At 46.0% G+C, this 7395-nt stretch overlaps 1 pseudogene; it reads left to right on the plus strand.

The window, feature by feature from the left end:
• The window catches only part of LOC127303516 (uncharacterized), a 92374-nt pseudogene extending 85551 nt beyond the window's left edge, over positions 1–6823 (plus strand).
• Positions 6824–7395: the final 572 nt, after the last annotated feature.

Here is a 7395-nt window from a genome sequence, read left to right on the forward strand (position 1 = left end):
CAGGTAAAGTTACAGCCAAAAACATTTGGTCAATACTTTGAATGTATTGGCAAGATGACACTATTTAGTGGACACAAATGGCGCCTAATACCTACATGTATATTTGGCTGGTGGAGTTTAGGCTCTTTGCAGAAAAGCGAGCATTTTTTCCTATCTTTTGTAAACATCATTTGTCTTTGAAAATATAAATGTCTAAGAGCATGAACCCACGTTCTCATCACACTGGCTCACCAGGGAAGGATACGGCCGATCCTTCTTTAAACATTTCAAATTGTATAAAAGCATGAACCCAAGTTCTCATCACACTGGCTCACCAGGGATAGACACCAGACGATCCAGCTTCATACATTACTACCCAAGTTTACCCATCAAGTTTTATTATGAAATTGGGATGAGAGAGATCTTCCAACAGCTCCAGGTCCAGTTGCTCAAAGTTGTCCGTAACCGGGGACACGGCTAAGTACTTAGGTTTTACACTCTGCAGAGGTTTGTACACTTTATCCGCACGACTTAGTCAACCCCTTTTCCACCATGATGCTCATTTTGCTCAAATGGTTGGGAGAAGACTAAGACGAGACTATTTTCGGAAGTAAGACCCTGAGCCCTCAGAATGGATCCGTTCCAACCTACACAACTACATCTGCTGGTCATGTCGGGACAGGTCCCTACCACCTACTTAGTCAAGACAGAGCTCATATGACATGCGGCTGTACAAGAAGCTACTAAACATGAAACATGTCCAATCTCTTTTGTTCCTGGGCGGCGGAACCCACCAATTTTCACCGTGCAGACGCTCCACTCATACCAATCCGCCCAGGTGTTTCATTTATCAAGTTGTTTTTATTTATAACAAAAACATATTTCTTCATCTGATCTCATCATGATATCCCAACCACGTATGTAGTAGCATGGCTAAGCAAAACTACTTACGATGGCAACTTAAGGAAAACTAAAGGAATCCTGAGACTATAGGATTAGCATAGCATAGCATAGCATAGCATATACTTTGAAAACATCCTACACATGCAATATCTACTAAGTAAAAAAACTACATGCATAGAAAACATAGGACATGAGTGACACTTGCCTTTTTGTAATTGATGATCGTACACTTCTCACAATCACACGCGTTGCACTCCGTACAAACTATAAGATAAAAGTAACCCACCATAAACACAACATTCCATAACAAAATCATCAAGCAAAACAAACAATACAATTGCATGTTTGGTTATTCATTTTACATTTTGAACTTTATATATCTTATGGGTCAATCGGAAAGAATGTATGGCAAGAGACGAGGCTTGCAAGATATGGCATTGAGATAGTTATGATATTGGGTAATGCTAAAGTGTTAAAATGTGTTTGTGCGGATATGTATGATCATAAGCTATTTGCCAAAAGGATCATATTGAAAAGATTCTACAATTTAAGTTATGACAAAAATACTCAAATTGACATGTTTTGAAATAGTTCAAAAGTTAAATTTTAATATACCAATATGTTGTTCATATTTTTTTGAGTTCAAGGGTATAACTTTTGCACGATTTAAATAGACAGATGAAAAGATATTGATTTTACAAGATTAAACATTCCGGGGTTAAATTTTAATGACGTCCGAAAAGTTGTGCGAAAAGGTTTCTTGGATGGAAAAACTTTCTACATGAAAGTTGTAGCGAATTTAGTTATAAACTCAACAGAGAAAATCTCATCTAAAATCGAGCTATAGATTTTAAGAAATGGAATTTTGAATTTAGACATGCGCTATAAGCTAGCAAGCACGAGAACGAACCGATCGATCGATCACATGCACGTACACCGTGCGTGAGAGAAAAACAAATAGAAGTGTGGTTCAGATAAATGGCTAGCGGCCTTTGGATTTAGATCTAAGGGAAAAAGATGGACCTGCCTTAATCTAATCCAAGCTATGAACACTTCATACTTCAGCAAAATAGTATTACCGTCAGTGGCAGACTCGAGCGTTGTCGGGACCGGCGTTCCGACGGTGTCCTATGTCAGCGACGTACGCCACGAGGTGCAACGTGCGCTGTACGTGACAAATAATTTCTCGGCGACGTCGTTTGTTTCCGGGGAAGCGCAGAGAGAGGAAGCCAATGTTGGTGCAGCAACGGTGTCTCTTAGTCGAAAGACGAGCACGAAGATTTTCTGCAGGATACTGTAGAATTAAAGAAGTGTATAAGGGGATGGGCAAGATTAAGATGAGTCGCTGGATATCGAAATTAGGCGGCAATGCTTACTGTGTCTCCGGAAATTGTTTAGAACATGTGGCGGGGGTGTGGAACTTCGGCGACCAAATGATGGACCATCATGTCCTGGAAGTAGGCGACGGTGAGGGGAGTCCATCAGTAGAAGGAATAGAAGAAAGGATCAACGCACGCGACGTACCAATCCGACGAACTCCGAATACGTCGTGGCCAACAGCGACAACATCATGCCCGACCATGTCCTGGAGGTATCCCTCGACGAGGAACGTATTTGACGAGATGATCACCGAGAGCGACGTAACCTAGCGATGAACTCAATTTTGTGGCTGATGTTGGCATGGTCGGTGTGTGTTGTACAGGGCATCTCAGTACGAACTTTCTGAAGCGAACTGGTGGAGGAGGACAATAGGTACACGGAGGAAATCTCGGTTTGTGTTGGTATGAGCTGTGGAGGGAGATCGGGATGACAATGCCGGCCGGTGGCATTCGGTGCACCTGGACGGTTTGGGAGATTAAGACAACTAAATAGAATATCAATTGCCTGAACGGATTCTCCATCAAATATTGAGTAATTTTCGTGTTGATGGTGAGTGGAAACGTTCACTAGAATTGATGAGAGAGGGAAGAAAAACCTAGTCATATCCATGGTTGTAACGTAAGTGCCTGTACGTGAGGAGGAAGACGAACGAGGGAAGCGGCTCGTCCGGTTTGCCTAGATGGCCCAGGTTTGGGCTGGAAAAGAAAACAAAGGAAGGCTGGGGGCAGTGGTCTGGCCGAGTGGGCTGGGCCACGGAGTGGGCCGGGGGCTGGCGCGACTTTCTTTTATTTTTTTAACAGAAATTGGAAATTTACTTTGGGGCTTCAAATAAAATCAGAAAAATGCAAATGAGGTATCGTTGGATTCGTTATGAAAAATACTTTAATATGAGATGAAATTTGGGACAAAATGTAAACATTATAAAACCAAAAATTTATATACATGTCTATGTGGCTATAGTGTCTTTTTAGGGTTTAATGTTTTCTTAAAACAATAATTCTATAAGTTTCAAAATCTTCGAACAAAATAGAGTTTTGTTGGTAAATATTTTGAAAACCAGTTTATGTAAAATCTATATTTTTGTGAATAACTTTTAAATAAACACAAAAGTTTTAATTCCTTGTGAAAAATTCAATCAAGTTCAAACAATCAAGCATTAAATTTATTTTTATTTTACATTCCGAAATTTAGAAAATTTTGGGATGTGACAATATTGGGCCCATGGGTTAAACATTGAAATTATATGTCAGTTTATATGAATCCCAGAATGGTTGCTGTCTAATCTGTCTTAATTGGTCCTGCTCGTTTATATTTGGCACCAAATGGATATATTTCTCGTTTATCTGAGGCATTCCCATGGCTGGCCGATGATTAAAATAATGAAATTTAGGGGGTTGGAGATTCTCCACCTGCACAATATCTGGCTAGTTTTGTCCACATGACCGCTTTTGTGGAACTTAAGGGATCTGAAGCACCCCTTCCAAGTGTCAATTTTAATTGACGATGCATTATCTTGATTTCTGGCTTATTCATTGAAGGCACAATTTGTCTAGTTACTTGATTTATTTTGTTCATATTTGCCATCCGGTTGCTCTGCCTGTTGCATTGGGGTTGATATCTTGCTTTGTTATATTATGCCTTATGATTTGTGAAAATCTGCCATCTATTTTGATGCTTTGCAAAAATCTGTGACAACTAATATGGTTGTTTTCTCAAATTGTATGGTTCTGTAACTTGCACTGTCTTGATTTCAGCTCCTGAATAGAGCAAGGAAGGCAGATGGCAGGGCATGTACATCAAGTGTCCAGGTCTTTCCACAGCACAGCCGTGACAATGCCAATTCATCTGATAGTCAGATGATATCTACTATCCGAGCCATTCCAGCGCAAACAATTGCTGCCTTTGCACACGAATCAATTGATATAATTCAGCAGCAAAGAGATGAAAGAGATTCAAAAATCGACATAACAGTCAATGAGATACATGAATTGAAAAATAGGCAAGCTTGGATTGAGCAGATCCTTAATAATCTACTCTGCAGATCTAATGGAAAGCCAGCTGTTACTTTCACTCCGATGAATTCTACCTAACAGAAATGCAGTTTTGCCGATGATGCCATTTGTATGGCTAGTATCATTTGAGTTATTTCGACTTCTTGTGGTATTTGAGAATTTTTCTTGTTATTGTAATACTTGAGCTTTTTTTTCCTGTTATTGCTATAGTTTGCAATAATTGTAACAAATTTTCAATGTAATGATTATTTGATCTTGCACTCGGCCTTAAACAGAACTACTAGTACGGTCTCACAATTTTTTATCATTATACTTTGCAAGATTTAGTGGATGCTCCAAATTCAGAGCATCTCCATCGGCGGCCCCGATAGCGATTTGGGGGCTGGCATCGTTTTAGGGCTCGCACCGGTGCGTCCAAATGGCGCCGGCGATTTGTCGAGCCCAATAGAATTACCGGCATCCCCGTGTCGTCCCCTTCGCCAAGGGCGCGAATCGGGCGCCCCGGGTGCCTCGCGGAACGACGGTTTTCGCTGGTGGGGGCGCCTTGTCAGCGAGAGGACGCGACGGTTCGCATCGGCCACGATGCGGGAAGGTTGGTCGTCGGCATTTAATGGCCTCCCGCGCGGAAACCGAGGCAGCGACTGGCCACGCGGAATCCAGTCGGCGTAAATGTGGGTAGTTGCCACCGCTAGATAGGACGTACGCCGTCCACCACCGCCGCTCCATTCTATCCTCTCCACCACCGCTGCTCCATTCTCTACTCTCCACATAAAGATGCCCGCCGTCTGAAGACCACCTACTCGATGCTCTGCCTCAACGGCCGCGCGCTGCCTCCACCACCACCGCAGCCGCAGCCGCAGCTGCAGGCCGATGATGAGCACAGCTCCGACGAGGACGAGGATGCATGGTTCGAGGCGTGGCACAATGTCTACGTAGCAGAAGCGGAAGCAGAAGCGGTGGAGGAGGTAGCGCAGTCGGGCGAGCCGCCGCAGGCCCCCGCCGACCCGGAGCAAGCGGCGATCCTCGCGTCGCTGAACGCACAATGATACCAGCGGTTGAGGGAGGAGGAGCGCGAGTTCGTCAACAACGCGAACCTCAAGCACGTCCTCGAGATATCGCGCCAGCAAGTGGCCACGGAGGAGGCGGGACGCCGCCTCTTGGAGGCGGAGCGACAGAAGCTCGCAGAGCTCAACGCTCATCGCCACTACGACGCATTCGCTCGCCAGCAGGCGAGGCGCGCCGAGATCGAAACTTCTCGGGAAAGGCTGGAAGCGCGGGGACAGTGCCACCGGAAAGCCCCTGCGACGCCGGCTGCCATGCTCCACCGCTAGATGCGCGAAGCAACGGAGGAGAAGCGGGCACGGACGCAGGTGGCAATGGCGAAGAACAACGATGAGGTAGGGCCGTCGAGCGCCCCAACCGACGGCCAGCAGACCAGGATTAATTTTAAATTTAGTTATGTTTAAATTCGAGCTACTTTGGTATAAATTTCGTATGAGTTTGGGTTTTTAAATGTCAATTTAAATTGTATAATCTATCGGGGCTGCCGTTTTGGGGCCGCCGGTGTGGGAGCAACATCCCCAAATAGAGGATGTTGTGCTAGAGCCCCCTAAACGGAGGTGCCGGCGCCCCTGCCGGTGGAGATTCTCTTATAGATAGATCATGATCATGGTAACAGAAATCATCAACGTGATGATGATTTGATGTTGCACTCGACCTTGAACATAAGTACTAGTACGGTCTCACAATTTTTTAATCATTATACTTTGCAACATTTAGCGGATGCGCCAAATTCAGAGATCGATCATGATCATGGTAACAAATTTTCAATGTGATGATGATTTGATGTTGCACTCGGGCTTGCACATAAGTACTAGTACGGTCACTCAAAATTTTAGCATTATACTTTGCAAGATTTGGGTGTGTTCGGTTGGGGAACGAAGTGGAATGTAATGTAATAGTTCCATTCCAAAATAATGGGTTGGTTCCATTCCTATGTTCGGTTGGACAGAAAAATGGAATGGAATGTTTCTATTCGAGTGTTTAGTTTGAGAGATGGAACGAGTACTAATCATGTCCTGCTGCTCAGCCCCTGCCGTGCTACTGTTCGCGTCGGTCTGCTCCTACACTCGCACCGGCTACCACCCTGTGTCTTGCCCAGCCGCCACCGTCTGCAGCTTGCCCGGCCGTCGCGTCCTGCAGCTCGCCCGGCCTTGCAGCTTGCCTGGCCGCCGCGCCCTGCAACTCGCCCTGCTGCCGACTGCTGCAGCTCGCCCGGCCGTCGCCTCCTGCAGCTCGCCCTGCAGCTTGCCCGGCCGCCGCTTCGCAGCTCGCCTGCAGCTTGCCCGGACGCCGCGTCCTGCAGCTCGCCTGCCGCCGACTCCTGCAGCTTGCCACTGCAGCTTGCCGGACACCACGTCCTGCAGCTCGCCACCGCCGACTGCCGCAGCTCGCCCTGCCGCCGCGTGCCGCTGCAGCTAGCCCGGTCGCCGCCTGCCGTTGCTCGCCCGACAGGAGCTCGCCGCGCCGCCAGAGAGACTAGTGGATAGGGTTAGTTACACGCCACTAGGGACGAGGGAGAGAGGTTAGCGTAAGCGCCTTGGGTGAGTTAATTTCTAGGTAATGTAGTGATTTGTGCAGAGTTAGAGCGAGGTGTAGGGATACGTAGCATAGAAAACAAAAAATTCCTACCGTGAGAACGCAATCCAAGCCAAGATGCAATCTAGAAGACGGGAGCAACGAGGGGATGAACGAGACTAACTGATACGTCTCCAACGTATCGATAATTTCTTATGTTCCATGCTTGTTTTATGACAATACCTACATGTTTTGTTCACACTTTATGATGATTTTATGCATTTTCTAGAACTAACCTATTGACGAGATGCCGAAGTGCCAGTTCCTGTTTTCTGCTGTTTTTCGTTTCAGAAATCCTAGTAAGGAAATATTCTCGGAATTGGACGAAATCAACGCCCAAAATCTTAGAATCCCACGAAGCTTCCAGAACACCCGAGAGCCACCAGAGGAGGGCCCTGTGGGCCCCAGATGATAGGCTGGCGCGGCCAGGGGGTGGGCCACGCCCCCTATTGTGTCGTCGCCTTGTTGACCTTCCTACTCCGCC

The sequence above is a fragment of the Lolium perenne genome, chromosome 5 (assembly GCF_019359855.2).
Source record: "Lolium perenne isolate Kyuss_39 chromosome 5, Kyuss_2.0, whole genome shotgun sequence".
NCBI lineage: Eukaryota > Viridiplantae > Streptophyta > Magnoliopsida > Poales > Poaceae > Lolium > Lolium perenne.